The following is a 27332-nucleotide window of genomic DNA, read 5'->3' on the forward strand; positions in this document are numbered from 1 at the left end:
TAATGGCAGTACACACATTCACTGAAAGGATGAAAGAAAAATTACTTAAGCGCCTTCTACTTGTGAACATGCTTTTCTTTTCAGTCCATTTAAATTAGTTCTACAAATGTCAACTGAAGACTGTTACATGGATTCACAAAACTGTTAGTTAAAATCCCAATTACTGTGGAAGTAAAACAGTATACCTTTTCCTTCTATTTACAACAAGGCAGCAGCAACCACCGGTTACCAGAAAGACAAATAGTATTCTCCAAACAAATATGAACAGAGGAACCTATGAAATCTATAACTATGTCACAAGGGGAAAAAGTGCAGGGTAAGCTGACCCTAGAAAGTCACAGATGAAAAATCGGCGATTTATACCTTCCATGCATGTTATCTGGTGAAGATTTATTAATAAATCCAAAACAAGCTTAAAGCAGGTGATGCAACAAAAAGCAAAGTACGGATACTTTTAAACCCCAACTCATCGCAAAAACACAAAAAAAAAAGAGAAAAAAAAGAAAAAAGTTACCCACCTTACACTCAAACTCTGCAGAAGCACACTCACACAAGATTTTAGATCTTCAGCTTTCCCAGAATCTCCTCAAAAGACTGAGCGACGCCACCAGGACCTAGGTGAGTAAGCCATAAGTCAAAATGTAAGATAAATATTTAATACCTATAAACCCCCCCCCCCCCTTTGTAGATATTCAAAAAGTTAATGGACTGCTGCTGGAAGCCACCATCTTGGATGTAGTGTCAGCAGCCCCAACAGATTCAGAGCTGTCACTTCCTCTTCCCTCCTCCCCTGGTTGCTACATAAAATAGACTGTTGAGGAGAGAGATCCTGGTCCAGGATTAACATAATTAAATGCTGCAAGACGTGGAGAGGGCTAAAATGTGCAAGAAGGAAGGTGTGCTGGGGAATTGAATCTGCTGGTGTGGTCCGATTTTCTAGCAAGTTCAAAGCATATTGCAATTGAAAAAAAAAAAAAAAATACTGGAAAAGAAACACACTGTAAGTAAGCATTTAGAACAATTGATTTTACATACAATTTTTACTGTGGTTTTGGGGTCTTTAACATGTGAACTGCTGCCTAAATAAGTGTTAAATGAAACTTGTTGCAAATGGAGTGTGGGTGTCAATAGCTCCTGCAAGCACTAAGCCAAGCCTAAAGCTGCAAAAATATGGGCAGATCTGGCACCTGACGCAACACGTTTCCAGAAGTGGGTGGCTGAGACTGCAATAGATTTTGATTTCCAAGATGCTGACCGAATCTGATTGTTCGAATCTGATTGTTCAAAGTAACATGCCCTGTCTGCTTTTGACCCTTTGTAGTAACATGCATAATCCAACCTACCAACAGCTCCTGGATTAACCAGGGCCAAATATTTGAATCAAGTACTTCAACTGCAGTGCTGTCTGTAGTAAAATATAGTACTGCATAATTATAAAGTGGCTCTGAGAATCATTGTATCTGAAGTTTTCAGTCCCTAACCAATGCAAAATACCAGCACAGGAGTGTAGGGCAGGGTTTCTCAACCAGGGTCCCTCCAGAGGTTACCAGGGGTTCCTTGAGCAATGAACAATTTCTCAGATAAGTTCCCACTGTCACCAATGATCTTTTTAGCTATCTGCAAGAGGGAAATTCTTCCCAATGACCACAAGCGTGAGGATCACTCTTCCCACTGACCACCACACTAATGTATCATGAGTTGAAAATATAGCAATTTTTATCAGGGTTCTCCAAGACTGTAATGTGATTTCAAGGTTTCCTCTGTGTTAAAAAATGTTAAGAAAGGCTGGTGTAGGAAATTCTTATGAGCAAATCCAGATTTAAAATTTTAAATTTAAATTTTGGAAATTGTATTTAAAAGAGCACTTCATTCAAAACTCAAATTTTACTCAACGGTAGACAGTGTAGACCTGAATCACCGGAAATACCCTTCTTATTGCCAATGCACCCTATTGAGGCAAATTCTCCCAATCTGAAATATTTTCCCACTTTATCTTACCTGTTGAGACCCCCTTGTAATTATCATGAGAGGTAATTAGCCTTGAGAACTTAGATGCAGAGATTTTTCTACCAAAGCTATAAGAGGTCACTAGTTGTTTCAGCTTAGGGTAGACTGGTTTTTAAAAGCCCAACTTCACCGAAAACATTTAAATTGTCTTGATTTCTCACCTCTGTTGTTGGGTTTAATTGCTATCTCAGTCCCTATCAAGGGTTTAATTCAAAAAAACTTTTTTTAAAAGAGGGAGAGAAGGTTAGAACCTTTGAAAAAGTTTTTTTTTTTTTTTGCTGTTTGAGCCTTTCTGTCCCAGGAACTACCTTGAACCCCCCACCACTACCACCATTTTTATGCTGTTGTCAATGTGACTTAAAGTAAAGGTAAATATTCCTAGTGAGGTTAAAGGCAGAAATACAAAGCTGACATAACGCCTCCCCACTCTATTCAAAACTTAAGAAAAAAAATAAAAAATTGGCTCCGGTTAGTTAAACTTAGTAAAAAACAAAAGTGTAAACGGTAATTGAAGCATTTGCACATGGATTCATATTGACTTGTATGGAGGAGTCAATGTAACCCGATATTGGTCTCAAACTAACTTTATTAAAAGAAGAAAAAAAAAAACCTACATCCCCAGCATTTCTAGAGAAGTTTAGCACCCTTGAACTATATGTTATGAAAGATGAACAGCTCACTGCTGCAAAACAAAGCACAGTAGTAAGGGTGAGGCCCTAAAGTGTATGTCAAGCCAAAACTTTTTTGTCTCCTTTTGGACAGGGCAAGGAATCTCCATTCTCTGAACCTCTATTAGAAAGATTTGTTCTCCATTCCTGTCCTGCTGACGTTTTACTACAGAGGAATAGAGAGGAATGCTCTAACAGCAATCCGGACAGAAAGAAAAAAAAATTATATAAAAATACAATTTTCTTTTTTTATTACAGTAGGGGGAAGGCTAGAACCCCCGTCAGGTTTTTATTTCTGCCTACGTTCCTCTTAAAGAGTTTCCTCAATTTCCTGTATAGTAAAATAATGGTCAGGAGGACAGAAAGGTAGGATAAGCCCTGGACAGCGGTAAAAAACAGATAGGGTTTCTACTTATTCACCACTCTATCCAAGTCTTTGAAAATAAATGGCTTGACATACACTTAAAATTTTAAATACTGCTCTATACAGACTTCTGTTGAAAATTCTGAGAAGTCTTGTACACAAAATACGGCTGCATAGCTTCAAGGAAGAAAAATAAATTTTTTGGGGGAAAATCAGAAAATTATAGCTGACCTATGCTGCAATGAAGCGGTAATTGTACTAGTCATATACCACAAATGGCTCCTGTATTAGGTCTATGCATCAATAATTGTGTTTTCCTTTAAAAATGAAATATATCTTCAAAACAAGGAAATTGCTTTAAATGACATCCACAGTGAGCATCTTCAAAGGAACAACGTAGAATAACTAGGCAGAGTACTTAAAGGAGTATATTAAACGAACTGTTATTATGCCTGCAGGGTATAAACTTTAACCAAATGTCTAGCGTAGACCTGTCACACTTTTCTTATAGAAAGTTTAATTTTCTTCTAATAAAACTTGTAACATTCTTGTCTCGGGAAATAGCATAATCGGTTGTGCCACCTGATCTTACAAGCAGGAATTGAACTTAACAGCAGCCTAAGGCTACTGAAATTTCATAGTTGGCAGCCCTTGAGTCTTCCTGCCAAAGGAAGCATTTGTGTTAAATTCTTTGTTAACTAAAGCAGTGTGTTTGGCACTCAAACCTTGTTATCCATAACAGGATATACAGCATGACTGAAAAAAAAAAAATCAATGCAAATTGTGTGATGCCATTTTTTTAGTCATTTATCAGATGCTTAACCCTTCCATCAGCCTTATTATACTGTTAACATGCAACATTTATTATACAACAAATTAAGTATACCGGTTTTAAATATGAGATACAAACTATGGATTCCTTATTTGCTTTAAGATGAGTTCCTGCAGGTATTTAGTGTCCATATTTCCAGTGAACACGTTCCTGGAACGAGCTTCCACAGGTATCGGGCGCTGCAGCATACTGGAGCATGTACGACACTGTAAATATTCGCCAGCACACCATGGATCTTTAAAAAAGGCAGAATAGTTATTTTATTGAAGAATTATCACATTACTAAAGTGCAACATTTTGGAGTTGCGCAGGCCCCTTCGTCAGGCATGTGACCACATGCCTGACGAAGGGGCCCTGCATGGCTCTGAAACATTGCACTTTTGTAATGTGATCTTTTTTTATTAAAAGAATGGTTTGGACATGTCTGAAAATCCGTGGTCTGCTGGTGATATTAACACAGGGCTTGCAAGTATTTAGCTTCAGCATCAGGTGTAAATGACTTAAAGTGGGCCTTCGTCCTCTTTTTCTGCTTTCAGCATTATTGCTCCTTCTCCCCTTCTTTTTAACAACTGCGGATATATATTTTTGGGTCAGGGAAAGGGGGGAGGACCTTAAAAGGAGTTGTAAAAGCAAAAGGTTTTATATCTTAATGCATTCCATGCATTAAGATAAATAAAAAGCCTTCTGTGTGTAGCAGCAGCCCCAGCACCCCCTAATATTTACCTGAGCCCCATCTCTATCCAGCGATTTCCACGAGTCCCTCAGCCATCTCCCTCCTGATTGGCTGAGACACAGCAGCAGCGCCATTGCCTCGTGCTGCCTCAGTCTGCCAATCAGGAGAGAGGGGACGGGGCCGAACAGCAGCTCTGTGTCTGAATGGACACATGGAGCTGTGACTCAGCTCAGGTGCTCCCATAGCAAAGGACTTGCTGTGGGTACACTCGACAGGAAGGAGTTGCCAGGAGTAGCGAAGAGGGACCCGAGAAGAATAGGATCTGGGCTGCCCTGTGCAAAACCAACTGCACAGAGGAGGTAAGTATAACATGTTTGTTATTAAAAAAAAAATATATATATATATATATATATATATATATATATATGAGACTTTACAATCACTTTCATTTTGGGTTGTAGCCCACACTTCTGTCTTTCCCACCTAAGAGCGAATGACATACCCCCTAAATTTCCCACAGCCTCCAGTGATACTCATATTATGCATCCCAGGAGGCTTTTTGGAAATCTAAGCAGACAGCCCATGCAGCATGATGGCATAAATAAGGAAGATGGGAGCCAGCATGCAATAGTGGATTACAGCAGGCCAACTCTGAATTCGGTGGATAGCTTAGTCTGTTTATTGGGGATAACATAGGAAACAAGGTAAAGTGTAAGAGAAAGTAAATTACAATGGGGTGAAGTTCCTCTTAAAGGAACCAGTCAATATTGGTTATGATATTAAACTTAAACTAAATGTAAAAGACAATCTAGTTATATCTAGGCTTATGTACAAACATTTTGCCAACAAGCAACCCGTTTGAATTCATGTCTCGTTTTTAAATCTGAACTGCAAAAATGACAGCCGGAAAGGTGGTCGAATACTAAAGTCAACAAGATATGCTTTTGTAAACCTACTTTTCATATAAAAAACCTGCAGTGACAGATGAAGCTATTATATGACTGTTTCAAGAAACGAGATTTTATTCTCAGCCATGAGTAGGTATTACCACGAACCTACCATTCATAAACCAGTATGATCTTATATGGCTAAATATCTGAATTTGGTAAATAAGGCCAAACATACTCATGGCCAAATCTGTTGACTGCTAGCAATTAGGGGAATTAGCTAGATAAAAGAGAACTTTCTATCAAGAATTCAGTGCTAATGCACCAGGTGATGGGCTCCAATTTCGTGGGGGGAAAAAAATAGCAAATAAAGAAAAAATAATATAGCATATACAATTGTGACACAAGTCATATTGCAATTGAATGTTCTTAAAATTACCTTTCCTTTTAAATATGCAGCTCTGTAATTTTCTATAAAATTCAATATGGCTACCTGGAGGTGTACACATAATGTGTACAGACCACACCCCAGAAACATCATTTCCTGCTTGCGTGATTGGCTCACTGATTTTCCCAAAGTCTGCCCTAAGATACAAGTCAGAGTTCAGGCATCCCCTGCAATAAAAATTACATTTTTGGTAAGATACACACAATAGGAAATCACGTCTAAAGGCCCATCACCTTTCCTCATTAGTGCCCTGCAGGTGCTGCAGCTGATTGATAATTATGAAACCACTCCCATTAGATTCACTTTCCCACAAAGACACAAACACACAGGGATTTCTTCAAAATAACAAAAAGGTAGGAATCTGCCAAAAAGTTTGTTAAAATCCTTGCAATGTACATAGATCACCCGGGGGAGGGGGGGGGGATGTTTTATTCTCAACAAAAGTGTAGTTACGATTTAAATATTTAAAATGATTTATTTAGGCCCCCTTCACACCTAACTAGTGTATTGTTGTGCAATGTGGTGCCCTGCAGTGCAGGTCTGTCAACACCTACTATTCTTGTGCAATGTATTGCCCTTCTAAATGAATGATACTACAATGCACCAGTAGTCGTGTTTTATCATGCATGCAATAAAGCGGATACCAAAAAGCATAAGTGCAAAGTCAGCGCTATTATATTTCTGCCTTTGTCGAAGTTTGATTAGCAGGCTAATTAATACTTAATCATTAATAAACAACGATAATAAAAAAATATGTAACACAAGCATGCACTGTTTGCACAAGCAAACAAAGAGAGTATTTACTCAACATATTTAAATTATATTCTAACAAAAATCTAACATGATCCCTTGGTGTATTTAAGGATTACAAACATGAACCTGTTTAGTAGGGTTTCGGGTTAAACAGAGCAGTTACTATAACATAGCATAACAAATGCTGGCACCTTCTTATAAATTACTGATTAAGTGAAAGTAATATCTTGACGTGAGAGGAAAAGCTGTAGGTAAACTCAGTGGGGATCCCTCATTTTAGAGTATAGACAACACTATTATTAATGAGATTGTTCTCAGCGACTGATAGACACAGCTCTTCAAATTAACATGGAAACAGACAAATGCAGTTTGCATTTCTTGGGGTTTTATTTTTTTTTTTTGTTTATTCTACTATGCGGAGAAAGGAAAATCCTGAGCATGATGGTATCAGAAATGTTTTTTTGAAAACTGGGAAATCATCAATTATCGAAGATAACTATACAGGCACCATCACAAAATAATTTCAATATAATGGTTGCTGGTTCATTTCATTTTGTCTTTTTAAAGCTGAAAAAAGAAATGTTTTTAAACTTTCTATATACATTTTGTTAAAATTGAAAAAAAAAATACTGCTTTGTTTTTTACGCTTTATATACTGTATAAGCTTTGTTTTACAAATACATACCGATGACACTGATCTCACCGAGCATTACTATTATTTTTTTATCAACCTAGAGGACAGCAGGACTGTTTGCCTTCAGGAAGTGAAATACAGCGTTCTGAAGGAAGGGGGGTAAAGCAGGCCATAGATGATACAGTTTTCTTTCCTGCAACCATGGGTTGCAAAAAAGAAAATCCCTTGATTGTCCCATCAACACAATTAGTGTTGATGGGGGGTATCCCACCTGCAGAGCTATTGTGTTCTCCAAATGGGGGGGGGAGGGTGGGGAGCCATCCCTATCAGGGGAACATGATAGCTCTGTAGGAGGGATCCCCCCCTCAACATTGACTGTGTTGATGGAGGAAACTCTCTCGCAGAGCTATTGTGTTTTCCCGGTAAAGGTCCTGGGGAGCCACCCCTGCCAGGAGAACACAATAGCTCTGTAGGAGGGATCCCCCCCTCAACATTGACTGTGTTGATAGAGGAAACTCTCTCGCTGAGCTTTTGTGTTTTCCCCGGGAGAGGTCCAGGGGAGCCGTCCCTGCCAGGAGAACACAATAGCTCAATGGGAGGGATTCCCCCATCAACAATGACTGTGTTAATGGGGAAATTCCCCCCGTGGAGCCATTGTCCTCTCCTAGCAGGGTGGTGGTGGGGAGGGTCGGGCAGCCGTCCCTGCCAGAAGAGTACAGCGATTGTTGCAAGCGGCGATCACATCCTATACATCCAACAAGCTGGTTGTGAATCGATTTCAGCCTGCCCATACATGGTTTGAATCTCAGCAGCTCCCTGTTGAACCAGCCAAGGTTCGAACCGTCTATGGCTGGCTTAAGTCTTAAGGTCATTCAGCGTGAATAGATTTATTGAGATCAGATAAATAGATTCATGTGCTAGTGATTTCTGTAAACAATTGTTTTCTCACAGAAGAGCCAAGAAGAGCCTTTAAAACACTGAAAGGAGATTGGCATTCCATCTGCTGGCTGGGTAAGAGAATACTTTATATTCATACACAATATTCCATATTTAACCAACCACTTGCCGACTGCCGCACGACTATTTACGTCAGCAGTCAGCCCCTCACAGGCAAAGCGACGTAGGGCTACGACGCTAGCCTGTAAGGGTTTTGGGAGCGAGCACCACCGGATGCCCACTCCCGCGCCGTCACGGACCCCGCCCGGCACTCGCGATCGTCCGTGACAGCGGGAGAAAGGCAGGTGGCTAGTGTAAAAAAAGCCGCCTGTCAGTCTCCCCTTTGTATGAATGGTGATCAAACGGTTCTACTATGTAGGACCGTTGATCACTGTTCTTACACATCAAGCCACAGCCAATCGCAGTTAGAATCACGCCCCTTGGACACACTTAACCCCTCCCTCTCCAATACAGTTAACTCCTTCACTGCCAGTGTCATTTTTACAGTAACAGTGCATATGTATAGCACTGATTACTGCAGTAATGTCACTGGTAACCCCAAAAGTGTCAAAAATGTCAGTCAAGGGTCCGATCTGTCCGTCCCAATGTTGCAATCCCGCAAAAAAAATTGCAGATCGCCACCATTACGCGTTAAAAAAAAAACAACAAAAATGACAAAAATCTTTCCCTTTGTTAGTAAACGCAATAATTTTTGCGCAAACCAAACATATGGTGAAAAAAAAATTGGCCTAAAATGTTAAAACATTTTGATTTTTACATTTTTTTGGGGGGAATTTCATATTAAAAAAATGTGAAAAATATTGTTATTTTTGCAAAATTGACGCTCTTTTTTTGTTTATAGCGCATGATCAAAAAAATCACACAGGTGATCAAATACCACCAAAAGAAATCTCTGTTTGTGAAAAAAAAGGACGCCAAATTCGTTTAGGTACAGCGTCGCACGACCGCGCAATTGTCCGTTAAAGTCACGCAGTGCCGAATCGCAAAATAGGCCCTGGTCAGGAAGGGGGTAAAATCTTCCGAGGCTTGAGTGGTTAAATACAAAAAATAAATTTACAATTTTTTTTTTTTTTTAGACTTGGCCATAATAAAGCTTTAAAGAGCACCTGAGATGAGAAAAATGGACATCTTGAATTTATTGCAAAGTTTCTTACCTGAAGATTCTACCAGTGACAGCTCTTGATAAGCAGTCCAACACCCAACTGAAGGAACAGGCTTGTCAGGCTGACATTGCTAAAGCTAACTGTGAGCAAGAATCAAAGTAAGAAACGTGCATAAAAAAAATATTTGCTTATATAAAAAAAAAAAAACTATTACACAGTGAGGCATGATGCCAAACATACTGAAAAATAGATTTTGGGTTAACATAAACTATGTAGAGTGAGAAATCACTGCAAAGAGGGGGGAAATGTGCTCATAGAAAATGGTCACCAGAACAGGTGTTCCCCATTGTTTGACAATTTTGCTCACTCTTGTTCTGGTGACTACACTTAAAGTTTATATTTCCCATTATTTATTTCCCATTATTTTCTGTCTTTTTGTCAAGAATAGAGAGGAAAAAAAATTTCCTGGACATTCTGAAGCCATGAGAAAAAAAAAAAAAAAACTTTTTTCCTGTTTTTTTTTGTTGGGGGGAAAAAATGGACATTTTGGAAAAATGAAAAAAAAAATTAAACGTGGAGTAGTTTTACACTTTGAAAGTAATTTTCTTACACTGGGAAGGTGAAATGCAGTGTATATAAAAGTATTATGCTTGAAATAAAGTACAGCTTATTCAGTAAATAAAGTAATAAATGTTCTCCTGATTTGCAGGTGTAATTTTATCTATAAAAGAAGGTATTGTGTATTTTTGGGAGGCTGTGGTTTGCAACACTTGGTAATTTGAAGATGCTGCTGGTGAAGAAACACTTTGTGATGATCCAGAAGCAGATAGAGTGTTACTGGTATGAGAACTCTGGAGTAAAAAGCTACTTACACTTTCATTGTGATCCTCATTTTATTTCATAAAGTATTTTTTAATGTCTTCAGGGCACATCTGGCATGCAAGGATGTGTTTTGTTATCCTTGTAGCATTTGGAAAAGAACATTTCTTCTCGCAATATTTGCAATTAGCAGCAATTGCACCATGAAAATGTTTGCAAACTCTAGATGTTGGTTTTACAAATTTACTGAGAAGAGAAAAATAATAAATTTACTGACCAGACTATAAGTAAACATTATGCTGTGATGGTGGAGAACATTAATAGGAATAATTTAAAAGGTTACAACCTTTAAGCTAGCCAAACTAATTTGTCAGAAAAATTTCCCCTCTTACCTGTCAATTAAGGCCTAAAAGGTCAGAAACTATCATCTACTGTATCCCAATAATTACCCAAACAATCACCCAACGGTAGGAGGTACAAGATGGAGCCCACAAGCAAACTAAACTTGAGCCTTTCCCCTGCAGTGCCCCCTAGTGGCAAACGTGCATAGTTATCTTGCTTGAGAACTGCATTGAGAAGTAGAGTGTTACTTGAACTGTATTCCTAGTGGCAAAAATGCAGATTTATCTTGTTTGAGCATTGCATTTAGAAGTACAGTGTTACCTGAACTGTATTCCAGGATTAGCTTGTCTTAAGCAGAGAGAACTTGCAACAATTTAAGACTTTACTTAAAGTCTCAGAAATCTTTCATTAAGGTCTTCATGTTATATAGTTTGAATACTACGTCATAGATCTATTACTTATCATTGTAAAAGAACACATTCCACGCTTCTTTTCTTTTCTATTTTTCTGGGGGGAAAACCCCCAAAACAGCTTTGAAAAAAACAGGAAAAAAGGTTTTTTTTTTTCCCTTTTTTTCAATTTTTTTCCAGGCTTTCCCATCTTTAGTCAAGGGTCACCAGGACAAATTAAGTGACTCAACTTAGATAAGACACAGGTAGGATTAAAAAAAACTTTAAAAGGGGTCTAATCCCTCCCTACTCTAAAAACAAAATGGCTATGTTTTACTTTAAGTCAGGATGCTGTTGAAAATGTTGAGTGCACAAAGATTGAAAACTATAAATATTCACAGCATGAACTATTTATTGCACTTGTAACTTCCCTTTAATTATGGAGTATGATGGCCAATTTAAAGTTCCTAAAATGGTCGTTATGCGGCTTATTTTACACATGCTGTATGGAAATTACAAAATGAATCAACCTGTATAGACATTTTGTCTAAAAATAAAACACTTTGATTCCTGCAATTCTGGTCATTTAATGTAAGTTTTATTCATTATTAATACAAAATCTTACAGAAGTCTGCACTAAGAGTCCTGTATACTTAGAATATCTCTGGATTGTCAAATATTAGATCTTTCCATTAGGAATTTTAATTTTCTCCTACTGTCCAATAAGCGCATCTGCTTCACACTGGTTAGTGTCGGCACTCTTTAGCTGTTCATGTTGCATTTCATTAACTTTTCCCCAGTACCTAAAATATGAAACGCTCAGGCCTTTGAGAGTCGATTCATATCTGGGCATTGTAGTAACACACAAAACTGACAAAAGCTAGCCATACACAATATATTCTGATTGTACAATCTCCTTTAGATCCAACACCACCAATGCAGTACATGGTTCTGCCTGATTAAACGCAAACTGAATTGGCATTTGGGGTAGGCCCTTCAGTCACATAGTTTTGGCATCTCTAAGTGCCGGTTCACATATATGCGATGCGGAAACCCTATGAATCCACTGCTGGTTCCTGCATCGCATTCAAATCGCAGGCAGTTCACACTGCCATATGCGAATCGCTGGGGGTGTAAATACAAAGTTAACAACACCCCCCAGATCAGCTTGCATATCGCAGTGCGAACTTGTCAGTTCGAACATGAATCAGATCGCATAGGTGTGAACCACCATGTGATCTGATTCTGCTGAGGACCCAAAAAAGGGTCCTGTGCAAGTTGTGTCCGAATGCGATGCAAATTCAGCCATACAATCTGTATAGCTGAATTTGCATCACCCAGACATCGTATGTGATTTTCAGAGCAGTGCGCTTACGAATCACATGCTATGTCTGTCATTGCACTAATGTGAATCGTGACTCAAGGAGAATGTACAGACAGATTTTGAAGTGTACGACCAGTTTGAGATTTGTTGCACTCTGCCAGTGAACCAAAAATGTATGTGCCTTTTAGCAGCAGTGCTCAGATGATTGTGGTACATGGTTTAAAAAAAAAAGTGCAGGTACATTAAAATGACCTTTGCCGTGTGTTGAGAGCCTATTCAAAATTAATTTGGGCTGCCTTAATGTTAACACTCATGCAGTAATGCACAGCACTGTGAATCTGGATAAAAGGAATGCTATTGCGCAATTTTATTTCGTTTTTTTTTTTTTTAAATAGATGAAATCTTTACTTTAAAATAACTACTATATACAGTGGGTACGGAAAGTATTCAGACCCCCTTAAATTTTTCACTCTTTTTTATATTGCAGCCATTTGCTAAAATCATTTAAGTTCATTCTTCTTCCTCATGAATGTACACATAGCACCCCATACTGACAGAAAAACACAGAATTGTTGACATTGTTGCAGATTTATTAAAAAAGAAAAACTGAAATATCACATGGTCCTAAGTATTCAGACCCTTTGCTCAGTATTTAGTAGAAGCCCCATTTTGATCTAATACAGCCAGGAGTCTTTTTGGGAAAGATGCAACAAGTCTTTCACACCTGGATTTGGGTATCCTCTGCCATTCCTCCTTGCAGATCCTCTCCAGTTCTGTCAGGTTGGATGGTAAATGTTGGTGGACAGCCATTTTTAGGTCTCTCCAGAGATGCTCAATTGGGTTTAAGTCAGGGCTCTGGCTGGGCCATTCAAGAACAGTCACGGAGTTGTTGCAAAGCCACTCCTTCGTTATTTTAGCTGTGTGCTTAGGGTCATTGTCTTGTTGGAAGGTAAACCTTCGGCCCAGTCTGAGGTCCAGAGCACTCTGGAGAAGGTTTTTGTCCAGGATATCCCTGTACTTGGCCGCATTCATCTTTCCCTCGATTGCAACCAGTCGTCCTGTCCCTGCAGCTGAAAAACACCTCCACAGCATGATGCTGCCACCACCATGCTTCACTGTTGGGACTGTATTGGACAGGTGATGAGCAGTGCCTGGTTTTCTCCACACATACCGCTTAGAATTAAGGCCAAAAAGTTCTATTTTGGTCTCATCAGACCAGAGAATCTTATTTCTCACCATCTTGGAGTCCTTCAGGTGTTTAGCAAACTCCATGCGGGCTTTCATGTGTCTTACACTGAGGAGAGGCTTCCGTCGGGCCACTCTGCCATAACGCCCGACTGGTGGAGGGCTGCAGTGATGGTTGACTTTCTACAACTTTCTCCCATCTCCTGACTGCATCTCTGGAGCCAAGCCACAGTAATCTTTGGGTTCTTCTTTACCTCTATCACCAAGGCTCTTCTCCCCCGATAGCTCAGTTTGGCCGGACGGCCAGCTCTAGGAAGGGTTCTGGTCGTCCCAAACGTCTTCCATTTGAGGATTATGGAGGCCACTGTGCTCTTAGGAACCTTAAGTGCAGCAGAAATCTTTTTGTAACCTTGGCCAGATCTGTGCCTTGCCACAATTCTGTCTCGGAGCTCTTCAGGCAGTTCCTTTGACCTCATGATTCTCATTTGCTTTGACATGCATTGTGATCTGGAAGGTCTTATATAGACAGGTGTGTGGCTTTCCTAATCAAGTCCAATCAGTATAATCAAACACAGCTGGACTCAAATGAAGGTGTAGAACCATCTCAAGGATGATCAGAAGAAATGGAAAGCACCTGAGTTAAATATAGGAGTGTCACAGCAAAGGGTCTGAATACTTAGGACCATGTGATATTTCCGTTTTTCTTTTTTAATAAATCTGCAACAATGTCAACAATTCTGTGTTTTTCTGTCAGTATGGGGAGCTGTGTGTACATTCATGAGGAAGAAGAATGAACTTAAATGATTTTAGCAAATGGCTGCAATATAACAAAGAGTGAAAAATTTAAGGGGGTCTGAATACTTTCCGTACCCACTGTATGTAATATATACATACTGTATATGTAATATGTGGTAAATCCAAGACACTCAACAAAAAATTGTCTGCATGCTTGAAAACATCTTTTATATACAGTATCAGACTAAACCAGATGGTTTCTGCTTTGCCAAGTCCTGTTAGGCTACATTTGCACAGGCCACTAGCTCCTATGCGATTGACAGCGTCAGGACTCTGCTGATCCTTACAGCTGTTTTTGCCACCTGTGAATGGCTAGCTGTAACCGCTGGGTCCTGTACACTTCAGTGACAGGTCACCAATGGCTGCAGCTATCTGTGGCTAACTATACGGCCTGAGATTATCTGCAGCAATCACTGCTGGACACACTGCACCACACGTTACAACAACATTATGGTGTGATCAGCACACAAAGAGAACAACAGTTTTCTATGTGCCCTTGTGGTGGATGGCATTTATTCAGTGCACATAAAACGCCAGTCACTGCGCAAAACCCTTAAAAGCAGACCTTCCCCCACCCTATCCCCTTATAAAAACCTGACTTTTTGGGTTTGTTTAGCAAAAAAAAAAAAAAAAGAAAAACAACACCCAGTGGTGATAAATACCACTAAAAGAAAGAATTGTTACTCTACATAAACATGGCCTAGGCTATAAGAAGATTGCCAAGACTTTGAAACTGAGCTGCAGCACGAGACCATACAGCGGTTTAACAGGACAGGTTCCACTCAGAACAGGCCTCGCCATGGTCGACCAAAGAAGTTGAGTGCACATGGTCAGCATCATGTCGAGAGGTTGTCTTTGGAAAATAGACGTATGAGTGCTGCCAGCATTGCTGCAGAGGTTGAAGGGGTGGGAGGTCAGCCCATCAGTACTCAGACCATAAGCCGCACACTGCATCAAATTGGTCTGCATGGCTGTGGTCCCAAAAGGAAGCTTCTTCTAAAGATGATGCACAAAAAGCTTGCAAACAGTTTGCTGAAGACAAGCAGACTAAGGACATGGATTACTGGATCAATGTCCTGTGGTCTGATGAGACCAAGATACACTTATTTGGTTCAGATGGTGTCAACCGTGTGTGGTGGCAACCAGGTGAGTAGTACAAAGATAAGTGTTTCTTGCCTACAGTCAACCATGGTGGTGGGAGTGTCATGGTCTTGGGCTGCATGAGTGCTGCCGGCACTGGGATGCTACAGTTCATTGAGGGAACCATGAATGCCAACATGTAATGTGACATACTGAAGCAGAGCATGATCCCCAGGGCAGTATTCTAACATGATAACGACCCCAAACACATCGCCAAGACAGCCACTGCCTTGCTAAAGAAGCTGAGGGTAAAGGTGATGGACTGGCAAAGCATGTCTCCAGACCTAAACCCTATTGAGAATCTGTGGAGCATCCTCAAACGGAAGGTGGAGGATCGCAAGCTCTGGTGAACTCTATGCCCAAGAGGGTTAAAGCAGTGCTGGAAAATAATGGTGGCCACACAAAATATTGACACTTTGAGCCCAATTTGGACATTTTCAATTAGAGGTGTACTCACTTTTGTTGCCAGCAGTTTAGACATTAATGGCTGTGTGTTGAGTTATTTTGAGGGGACAGCAAATTTACACTGTTATACAAGCTATACACTCACTACTTTACATTGTAGCAAAGTGTAATTTCTTCAGTGTTGTCACATGAAAAGATATTCTATTTACAAAAATGTGAGGGGTGTACTCACTTTTGTGAGATACTGTACTTTACAAAAGAGGCGGTTGGAAACTGAATTATCTCTGATCACCTCTATGGTCTAGGAGACCGGAAGCAATGAGCATTTTTGTCACTTCCGGTTTCCCCTAAAGTAAACAGCATCATTTTGAAAAAGTGAAAGCATCTGATCACACCGATCTTGATCAACAACATTTCTCCCCTGTACTTTTTTCCCCTGGTTCTGAATTCACGTCTATTGTAGGTCAGTGCACGGGACAGGAGAGCCCTGGAGAGGCACCAGAAAGCGGCAGACCCCCTTCCACCACCTGTAAAGGCAATTTTGATACTGTAGTTATAGCTGACAACTGCAGCCATAACCTGGTATAACCACTTGCAGTCAATGTACTTGATTTGGCATCAAGGGGTTAAACAGAAAATTTCACAACATAAGTTTTGTTTTACTCTAAGCTTCTATGGTAAAACGGTAGGCTGAAGACAAATGCCCCGTTTCCCCTTGGTTAGAACAAAGCTGTGTTCCGATGGACGTTGGAAAGTTTGACGGCTTACTACAAGTCTTGATTTCCATCTGCCTTGTAAGTGAGAGCGAGGTATGGATCGCATGCCAACGCTGGAACAGGCACTATTCGCACATGCTGAACACACCTAGTGCCGGGCACAGGCACAGTGACATGTGAGTGCAAAAATGTGATACCTTTTTTTATTATCACCAAATAAACTTTACTACACTGTGGAATCTTTTTATTGGTGTCTCCTGTGGAGTTATTTTACCCATTCAAGCCATACCTTGAGGGAATACTGGAGTGGATAAAGATGAGGAACCAATCTATTTTTCAAAATAGATTTTTGACCTTCCTGTAAAAAGGGGTCAAACACCTCTGGTGAGTTGCCACCCATTACTTGAGCACCAGTGGTGAAAAAATTAGAAGCCCTCTCTATACTGAACCCCTTTTATTTGGTGTTGGAAATGGTCACATTGGACTTTCTTTTTGTTGCTTCACAATTGAAATTTTCATTCATCACTAAGGCCCCTTTCCCGCAGGACAGATCCGCTCAGTGGACTCCGCTAGCTTAGCAGTGATCGCTCCGTTGATCCCTGCTGAGCAGGTGGATGACAGGTCCATCTCTGCTCACTGTGCATAGACGGACCTGTCAGAGTCCCGTTCTCCTTTATGGGGAAATCTGATGAAAATGGACAGCAGTCCGCTTTCATCCGATCCCGCCCGCTGGACGGATGGTGAACATATCTCCATCCGTCTGTTTTAAGCGGATCTTGTCAGATCGGATGACAGACGGGTGTCACCGGACACATTTCCTCTGACATCCGTCTCTCCATAGAGGAGAATGGGTGGCCCGATCAAGTCCACCTGAAAAATAGACAGGCGAATCCAATTGGTCAGATAGTGTGAAAGGGGTCAAAGATATATCATTGCTAATCTTCATAGAAAAAGAACAAGGGCGCCAAGTCATAAAGGTAGATGAACAGCTGTATAATTTAATGTAGTAACTTACATGTTAAAAACAGGTATTCCAATAAGACAGCATGCATGGTGCAAAAGGACAGTCCCCACAGTGGATCCGATGGAAGATGCAAGATGAAGGAGAATCGCATCTGGGTCCTGTATGGCGGGTCCTGTATAATGGTGAAGGCAGTCCTGGATACCGGCAATACCGGGTGATGCCGCAAATGGCGTGGGCTCCCTGGCTGGGCAGCAGGCAGGTAATGACCCGGAAACCGGAAGTAGAAAGGACAAGTCTGTCGGTTCCTCCACGGAAGCCGACAGGAACGAACACTGAACCAAGAGTGGAGGGCGGGCCGCAATGTCGTTTCGGAGGACCTCCTCCTCCATCAGTAGCTACCGGTATTGCCGGTATCCAGGACTGCCTTCACCATTATACAGGACCCGCCATACAGGACCCAGATGCGATTATCCTTCATCTTGCATCTTCCATCGGATCCACTGTGGGGACTGTCCTTTTGCACCATGCATGCTGTCTTATTGGAATACCTGTTTTTAACATATAAGTTACTACATTAAATTATACAGCTGTTCATCTACCTTTATGACTTGGCGCCCTTGTTCTTTTTCTTTGTTACATATTTGGAGGGTATCCCTACCTCTTGAGGAGTTGCCTGTCTAATCTTCACCCCAGTACTCTGATTTGGACTTTTTGTACTCTTTCATCAGCAAGGATCCATCCACTCGGGATCATCGCATGATTGAATAGGACTTCTATACATTTGAGGTTCTTGTATCTTGTTTGCCCTGTAATATTTCCATTGTCACTCAATTCATTTTTTATTTTTTTTTATTTATTTAATTTATTCATTTATCCATTTAATGTTATTTACATTTAATTTGTGATTTCATCTGTGGCACCACTGGTCATGTGGTCCCCTCCAGAGTGGTCCAGTGAGCGCTGATTCACTGACTTAGGTCAGTGTGTGTCTTTTTATTGCTTATCTTCATGGTTACATGAATTCCTATGATATATTCGATGTATTCAGTATTATGAGCGCCATTCTTTACTTTGATTGTTTTTTTTTTTAAGATGCCACTTGCTAACTTCCTAGCTCCATATTTCTTTTTGGCCATGCTGCCCTTGGCACGGCTTTAGGTTTCACATCATCCTCATGCTAAATCCTCCAAATGCTAAATCCTCCAAATATTTCTATGAAGTATATTATGAAAAGTATAATACGACTGCCTTTCTCTGTGGCAGCTGTGCACATCACCTGGAAAAAAACTTCCTCTAGTTAACATTTCACTTGAAATTTGCATATAATGCCGCAGCAGATGATATCCTGAATGTGTCTGTAAATGAGCCTGAACACAGATTACAATAAAGGCAGCACCTTTTGATGTTTACCCAGAAGTAGCATGCTCCCCGTGTTAAAACAGTGTGTAGTTACCTAGGATACAATTAGAATGGAGAGTGGGTATAACTTGACAATCCTCAGTAAGAGCAGACAGGGAATCTTCTATTTACACCAGCAGGACTGAGATCTCTTATGTCAGGAGGCTTGCAGACATACAACAAATAAAACCAAACGAAAAATGGAACAAGCCCACGAAAAAAAGAAAAGAAAAAAAATCTCAAGTAATTTTCATTGCTGCTCAAGGAAAGTTTAGACAAAGTTGCCTTTGATAATCAACTGAACAAGCTGCCCTGCAAGCATCAAGGGATAGCGTAGGGATATATAGCAGGTGCTGTAGTTTATCACAAAACCGTCTAAAATAATTGGAAGTGACAACCAGCACTACCACAAATGATTTATTAGTTTTTTACTCAGCTTTTCAGCTTCCTCAGGGCCAGAATAAATAATTTACCAACTCTGTATCTTCCAATCATTAATTCTTCCCTGTGCATCCAAACTGCATTTAACTCTGCTGGGTATTCATCTGAATTAAAAATACAATATGAAGATTTTTTTATGCTTCAAGTGTATTATTATTTAACTGTATTCAAATGTGAAGAACATAAAAAAGGCAGAGATGGACCCTTGCAGGACTCCGGGTGCCGTGACTTATGTCTATTTTTATATAAAGGTGAATGTCAGCGGGAGAGAACCGACCAGAAATCTACCCCCTGCCTTAGCACAGCAAGGGACTGACAAGGAAATCCCTTTAAGGGGAAGACTACGCTAAATACATTAAGTGTTGTTGATCTTGTATGACTCTAATATCAACCCACAATTCAATTCCCAAAACTGAATATAGACACAGTGCTTTCTCTTTATTCCACCCCCGTATGCACTATGGATTTCACTAAACCTTGGCAGTGTTTTATACAACATTTTAAAAATATACTAGTAATATTAACGCTCTAGTAAAACCGTAGCTGCAGTAAATGTCAACTTAGTCCTTAGAAGATCTAAAGATTTCTATACCATCTACTATGGCAGTGGTCTCCAAACTGTGGCCCTTTGCTTGCCTTTATCTGGCCCTTGGGGCACTATTTATCTCACTGATAGAAGACACTATTCCACCCACCAACACAAGCAATGGGGCATAATTCCTGCCACTGACACCAACAATGGGGGACTATTTCTCCCACTGACACCAACAATGGGGCACTATTTCTCCCACTGACACAAACAATGGGGCACTATTTCTCCTACAGACACCAACAATGGGGCACTATTTCACCCACCAACACAAACAATGGGGCACAATTCCGGCCACTGACTCCAACAATGGGGCACCATTTCTCCCACTGACACCAACAATGGGGCACCATTTCTCCCACTGACACAAACAATGGGGCACTATTTCTCCCAATGACACCAACAATGGGGCACTATTTCTCCCAATTACACCCACAATGGGGCACTATTTCTCCCACGGACACCAACAATGGGGCACTATTTCTCCCACGGACACCAACAATGGGGCACTATTTCTCCCACTGACACCAACAATGGGGCACTATTTCTCCCACTGACACCAACAATGGGGCACTATTTCTCTCACTGACACCAACAATGGGGCACTATTTCTCCCACGGACACCAACAATGGGGCACTATTTCTCCCACTGACACCAACAATGGGGCACTATTTCTCTCACTGACACCAACGGGGCACTATTTCTCCCACTGACACCAACAATTGGGCACCATTTCTCCCAATGACACCCACAATGGGGCACTATTTCTCCCACTGACACCAACAACGGGGCACTATTTCTCCCACTGATACCAACAACGGGGCACTATTTCTCCCACGGACACCAACAATGGGGCACTATTTTTCCCACTGACACCAATAATGGGGCCCTATTTCTCCCACTGACACCAACAATGGGGCACTATTCATCCACAATACCAAAGATGGGATACTGTTTACTCCCACTTTCTATTTCCGCTGGCCACGGTCCCCCCCCCCTAAGGTCTGAAGGACAGTAAATTGACCCCTATACTATGGCAAAGGGCAACTGACCACTCCTTGCCAATCTAATATGGAGCAAACTGGGAAATGTCTGCAGGAGCAAGCAAAAAAAAAAGAATCCCCCAAGAACTAGGAGGCAGCACTAAAAGCCAGAGATGCAAACTGAATATACTTAATAAAAATAGTAAAAATCAGTGCAAACTGGGAATAAATTAACCTCAAAATAAAAACTCTACACAAAAAAAATGTGATATTAAATATAGTGTTGAATATAAGGTGCAAATCAGTGGAGCAGCTGCTATCACTAAGTATGTTTCACTGCATACCAAATATAAAAAACTGATCCAAAAGAGTGCAGCGCCACTTAAGGGAATACATATATATTATAAATAAATTTCATTAATTTATATTCATGACATTTATTTATAATATATATGTATTCATTCAAATGGCGCTGCACTCTTTTGGATCAGTTTTCTATGCAAACTGAATATGACTATATGGGTAGCTGTTTTGGCATGTGCTGAAAAGAAATAAAGGCCAGGCTGCACTTTTGCGCAGGGTGTTGCAAGGCATTGCAATGCACTATCGCACATAGAGTTGAATATCATGTTAAAAAAACAAGCATTGCAGCGAACGTATACAACACACACCGGTGTGCACCTTAAGGGGCTATTACACCACAATCCCTGCTTTTAGAGTACAGTTCGGCATGCACATTTACATGCACTTGTACTGCGCTGAAAGCACATTTGCAGTGTGGTTCTTGGCATTATTTATATATATATATATATATATATATATATATATATATATACATATATATATATATATATTTATTAGTGAGTTGCATTTGCGTTGTGTTCATGTGCTGTTATTCTAGTAGGTTTCGGTGTGAAAAAAAATGCGTCATGCTGTTACTTTTTTAAAAACACATGAAAGCACTGAAACGGTGTGAACTAGGCTTATTGAGATATATTTTTCTTACATATGCATTCTCGCTGCCTTTAAAAACGGTTTAAACTGCATTGGGTGTACACAAGCCCTAATACAAGCCCATTAGCGTGAATAAGCCCTAAGTAGAGTTCAACAGGCCACCCTCATCCCTGGGCAGGTGTGAAGAATGCTGCTGACACTCTCACACAGTTTATCACCCCTTATGACAGCTGTATGATGAGACAAGGGGAACCCCAGTCTACACTGTAATTTTCCTGTGCCAATGCCACCTATAGGAGCAATATCCTCGCCTTCTCCTACTGCTGCTGGCTGGCTGAAGCTGGGGATAGTGGAGATCAGTGAAGCTTGGTATAAATTCTGGGGCCACTGTGCAGGCACAACTCCCTCTTTCAGACTACTAGGCTATTGTATACCACACTATTGGAAGCATCTGAAGTCTGTGACCTGCTGAGTGGTGTTTAGTTAGAAATATAAAAATACAGAAAGGAGAGCCAGACCAAATTTAGATAAAAAGAGTCCAGGATAATTAAAGTGGTTCTAAAGCCTAAACATTTTTTACCTTAAAGCATTCCGTGCATTAAAGGTAAAAAAAAATTCAGTTTTGGCCCCTCAACCCCCCTGCCCCCCCTTTTCACTTACCAGAGCCCTCAGTCGATCCAGGGCTTTGCATGTCCTCAGATCTTCTCTTTCCTCACTCATGTGTCTCACTTGCTTTGCTGGGGCACTGGGAGCCATCGGTTTTCACTGCTATCAATTAAAGCCAGTGATGATGGAGCGGGGGGCAGAAGTCCAGCTGTCTGCGTCAATGGATGCAGAAGCTGGGCTCGGAAGCGAGTACTCACAAGTGCCCCTATGGGAAGCAGCTTCCAATGGTGGCACTGGACAGGGAGGAGGGGCCATGAGAGCTGGTAGGGGACCAGGGAAGAGGACGTTCTGGGCAACTCTGTGCAATTCAATCTGTTCGCACAGAGCAGGCAAGTATTGTATCTAATTTTTTAAATTTCTTTTATAATCACTTTAATGTTGATAAAAAAATAAAAAAAATAAAAATGTAAAAACAATGCGTTACAGGGGCAACATCACTCCCCCTTCGGTGCTCAACACATGATAAAATGTGGATGGACGCAGAGAAACCAGTGACTTCACAGATCTATTAGAACAAGTAATGAGCTCTCTTGTTCCTCCATGTTTCGAATATATATATGTGAAGTCACTGGTTTCTCTTCAGTCCATCCAGGTTTTATTCTGTGTAGAGCCCTGATGAAGGGGAGTAGTGTTGTCCTCGAAACATGTTGGCTATTTTTAGATGATATTTTTTTATCAACAATAAAATTATCTTGGACTCTTATCTGATTTTGGTCTGGTGTCCTTTTCTGTATTTAGGTTTAAGCTACTGGAAGCCACCTCTCCGAAGCTAAATTGTTTGAAGTTTTCTGACTACATTTGCAAGTCTTAAAGTTCCAATAACCTATTGGAGTATATTGTTCTTCAGTTAGAACACGTCGGCAATAGCTTTGAATGAGCCAGCCACCAGAGAGTTTTTTCATTCCTATTTGCAACCTTTTTCAGCTATGTACAGTAGCTCACAAAAATGAGTACACCCTCACATTTTTATAAATATTTTATTATATCTTTTCATGTGACAACACTGAAGAAATGACACTTTGCTACAATGTAAAGTAGTGAGTGTACAGCTTGTATAAGTGTAAATTTGCTGTCCCTTCAATATACCTCAACACACAGTCATTAATGTCTAAACTGCTACCAACAAAAGTGAGTACAAACCTAAGTTGTTTCCAAATTTGGCCCAAAGTGTCAATATTTTGTGTGGCCACCATTATTTTACAGCACTGCCTTAACCCTCTTGGGCATGGAGTTCACCAGAGCTTTACAGTTTGCCACTGGAGTCCTCTTTTACTCCTCCATGATCAGACCTCCTCCATGAACAGACCTGGTTGATGTTAACCGGTTGCCGACTATATACTGCGGCGGTCAGCCCCGGCCAGGCAGAGTGACGTATCGGTACGTCACTCGCCTGTCACTGACTTGCGAGCCTATCGCGGGCGGGCGCGCGCCCACCCGCCACGGCTCGTTCACAGGCAAGTCAGTGCGTGTGACCGGCGGACTCGATGTCCGCCAGTCACACTGCGATCGCTCCTGTGAAGGGAGAAAGACAGAGCAGCTTGTGTAAACAAGCTGCCTGTCAGTTCTCCCTGTGTAAAAGTGAAGATCTGTCCGTTCTACTATGTAGAACGGTTGATCTTTGCTTTTACACCAATAGGAATGTCCCTACACAGTTAGAATCACGCCCCTAGGACACACTTAACCCCTCCCTGTCCAATAAAGTTAACCCCTTCCCTGCCAGTGTCATTTTTGCAGTAACAGTGCATATGTATAGCACTGATTACTGCAGTAATGTCACTGGTAACCCCAAAAGTGTCAAAAATGTCAGTCAAGGGTCCGATCTGTCCGCCGCAATGTCGCAGTACCGAAAAAAAAATCGCAGATCGCCGCCATTACGCGTTAAAAAAAAAACACCAAAAATGACAAAAATCTTTCCCTTTGTTAGTAAACGCGATAACTTTTGCGCAAACCAATCAAAATACGCTTTTTGCGATTTTTTTTACCAAACATAGGTAGCATAAAACAAATTGGCCGAAAAATGTTAAAAAATTTTGATTTTTACTTTTTTTTTGGGGAATTTCATATAAAAAAATGTGAAAAATATTGTTATTTTTGCAAAATTTACGCTCTTTTTTTGTTTATAGCGCGTGATCAAAAAATCGCACAGGTGATCAAATACCACCAAAAGAAAGCTCTGTTTGTGGGAAAAAAAGGACGTCAAATTCGTTTAGGTACAGCGTCGCACGACCGCGCAATTGTCCGTTAAAGTCACGCAGTAAAAAAATCGCAAAAAAAACCCTGGTCCTTTAGCAGCCAAATCCTCCGGGGCTTAAGTGGTTAAGGACCTTACACTCCTCAACCTTCCATTTGAGGATGCCCTACAGATGCTCAATAGGGTTTAGGTCTGGAGACATGCTTGGCTAGTCTATGACCTTTACCCTGAGCTTCTTTAGCAAGGCAGTGGTCGTCTTGGAGGTGTGTTTGGGGTCGGTATGTTTGAATACTGCCCTGCGGCCCAGTCTCTGAAGGGAAGGGATCATGCTCTGCTTCAGTTTGTCGCAGTACATATTGGCATTCATGGTTCCTTCAAAGAACTGTAGCTCCCCAGTGCCGGCAGCACTCATGCAACCCCAGACCATGACACTCCCACCACCATGCTTGACTGTAGGCAAGACACACTTGTCTTTGTACTCCTCACCTGGTTGCCGTCACAAGGGCTTGACACCATCTGAACCAAATAAGTTTACCTTGGTCTCATCAGACCACAGGACATGGTTCCAGTAATCCATGTCTATAGTCTGCTTGTCTTCAGCAAACTGTTTGCGGGCTTTCTTGTGCATCATCATTAGAAGAGGCTTCCTTCTGGCATGACAGCCATGCAGACCAATTTGATGCAGTGTGCAGGGTATGGGAAAGGCTGACCTCCCACCCCTTCAACCTCTGCAGCAATGCTGGCAGCACTCATACGTCTATTTTCCAAAGACAGTCTCTGTATATGATGCTGAGCATGTGCACTCAACCTCTTTGGTCGACCATGGCAAGGCCTGTTCTGAATGGAACCTGTCCCGTTAAACCGCTGTATGGTCTTGGCCACCGTGCTGCAGCTCAGTTTACGGGTCTTGGCAATCTTCTTATAGCCTAGGCCATCCTTATGTAGAGCAACAATTCTTTTTTTCAGATCCTCAGAGTTTTTTGTCGGGAGGTGCCATGTTGAACTTCCAGTGACCAATATGAGAAAGTGAGAGCAATAAACACCTAATTTAACACACCTGCTCCCCATTCACACCTGAGACCTTGTAACACTAGCGAGTCACATGACACTGGGGAAGGAAAATGGCTAATTGGCCCCAATTTGGACACTGTCACTTAGGGGTGTATTTACTTTTGTTGCCAGAAGTTTAGACATTATTGGCTGTGTGTTGAGGTATTTTGAGAGGACAGCAAATGTACACTGTTTTACAAGCTGTACATTCACTACTTTACATTGTAGCAAAGTGTAATTTCTTTAGTGTTGTCACATGAAAAGATAGAATAAAATATTTACAAAAATGTGATGGATGTACTCACTTTTGTGAGATACTGTATAGTTAGAGGCAGCCTACAGATGCCCAACCACTATGGTTGAATTCCAAGTCGTTCTGCTTGGCAAGGTTACAAAATTCCATGGTAGTGTTGGAACTTGCTGTTCTGTCTTGTCCCCGCACATTCTTATTGACCTATCACTAGAACACTGGGTCAAAGGCCAATAGGAATGGACAGGAGGTAAGAAAAGGCGAGAAAACACTATCCGGAAATGCTGATGCTTTGCTCATCAGAGCAGCCTAAGATTTGGCTGCTGCAACAGGGTTTGGAGGCTGTGCAGATGATCAGAATGTATAATTTTTCAGGTAAGTAACAGCTGACACCAAATAGTTTTTTTAGATGTCTGCAAGGTGGTCATTCTGTGTTTCTTAAAAAGAGAGCACAGCAGAAGTTGTTTCAGAACATCTCTAATAAAAACCACCTACAGTGTCTTTGGGATAGAGGTGTGGGGGGGGGGGGGTTCACTGGTCTGATTCATCCACTTGCGTCTGTAGATTTCGCTATAAGCTACTGTGCAATATACACAAGCTTTTTTCAAAAAAGATAGGTTAAGAAAAATAAAAAAAACATATGAAAAGGAGCTGAACGCTCCACCAGCTGGCAAATATGTAAATACAAGAACTTTATACCTAATATTTCAAATTTACCCAACAAAATTGAATAATTTTACCCAATTATTTATTTTAATATACAATCTCCTCAAGCTATGTCAGTAAAAGGGTATGAGAATGATTGAACTTTTAGCGCAGATCTTCTACCTGTCTGTCTGTGCAGTCTACATAGAAAATGAAAATAATTCCGTATTTTATGTGAAGAAACAGTAGTGTTCTCCCCATCAAGACCTGGGGCCTTTTGGTGTTCCATTACATCCAGCATGATGTAGAAAAAGCAGTTTATACCACAGAAAATGGGGGCTGCCATTCCATTCAAAAAGTTCTAGATCCTTAGTTTTGATGCTTCCCCATTGGTCCTAGTGTAGGCATGTCAAACTCAAAGGAAGCAGTAGTAAAAATTGTGTGGAAAAAAAAAAAAAAAGGGCCACACTATCTAATGAGGGCCACACTTACGTAATTCAAGAAAAAAATAATGCATCAGTTCAATAAATATAATTATAATAATATGTATTTTACAATAATCATCGCTGGGAAAGGGTTTATGAAACAACTTCAGAAGCATTTAGCTTAAAAAAGGATGTATGTAGATTTAGCGAATATCAACCAAAAATGGCTGAGGACCACAAGGAAAATGTGAAAGAGTTGCATGTGGACCAAAAACAGCACTTTAACATGCCAGCACTTTAACACGCCTATCCTTGAGCTTTCTAGGTTTTAGAC

At 40.8% G+C, this 27332-nt stretch overlaps 1 long non-coding RNA gene across 1 annotated transcript in view; it reads right to left on the reverse strand.

Annotated features, from left to right (window-relative positions):
• Positions 1–538: 538 nt before the first annotated feature.
• Positions 539–27332, reverse strand: part of LOC309555750 — a 119153-nt gene continuing 92359 nt past the window's right edge. The window contains exon 3 of the long non-coding RNA XR_014225277.1: positions 539–614. This is a non-coding gene — a long non-coding RNA (uncharacterized lncRNA). The remainder of the gene's footprint in view (positions 615–27332) is intronic.

The sequence above is a fragment of the Pelophylax lessonae genome (assembly GCF_965119305.1).
Source record: "Pelophylax lessonae genome assembly, chromosome: 5".
In the NCBI taxonomy this organism is placed as follows: Eukaryota; Metazoa; Chordata; class Amphibia; order Anura; family Ranidae; genus Pelophylax; species Pelophylax lessonae.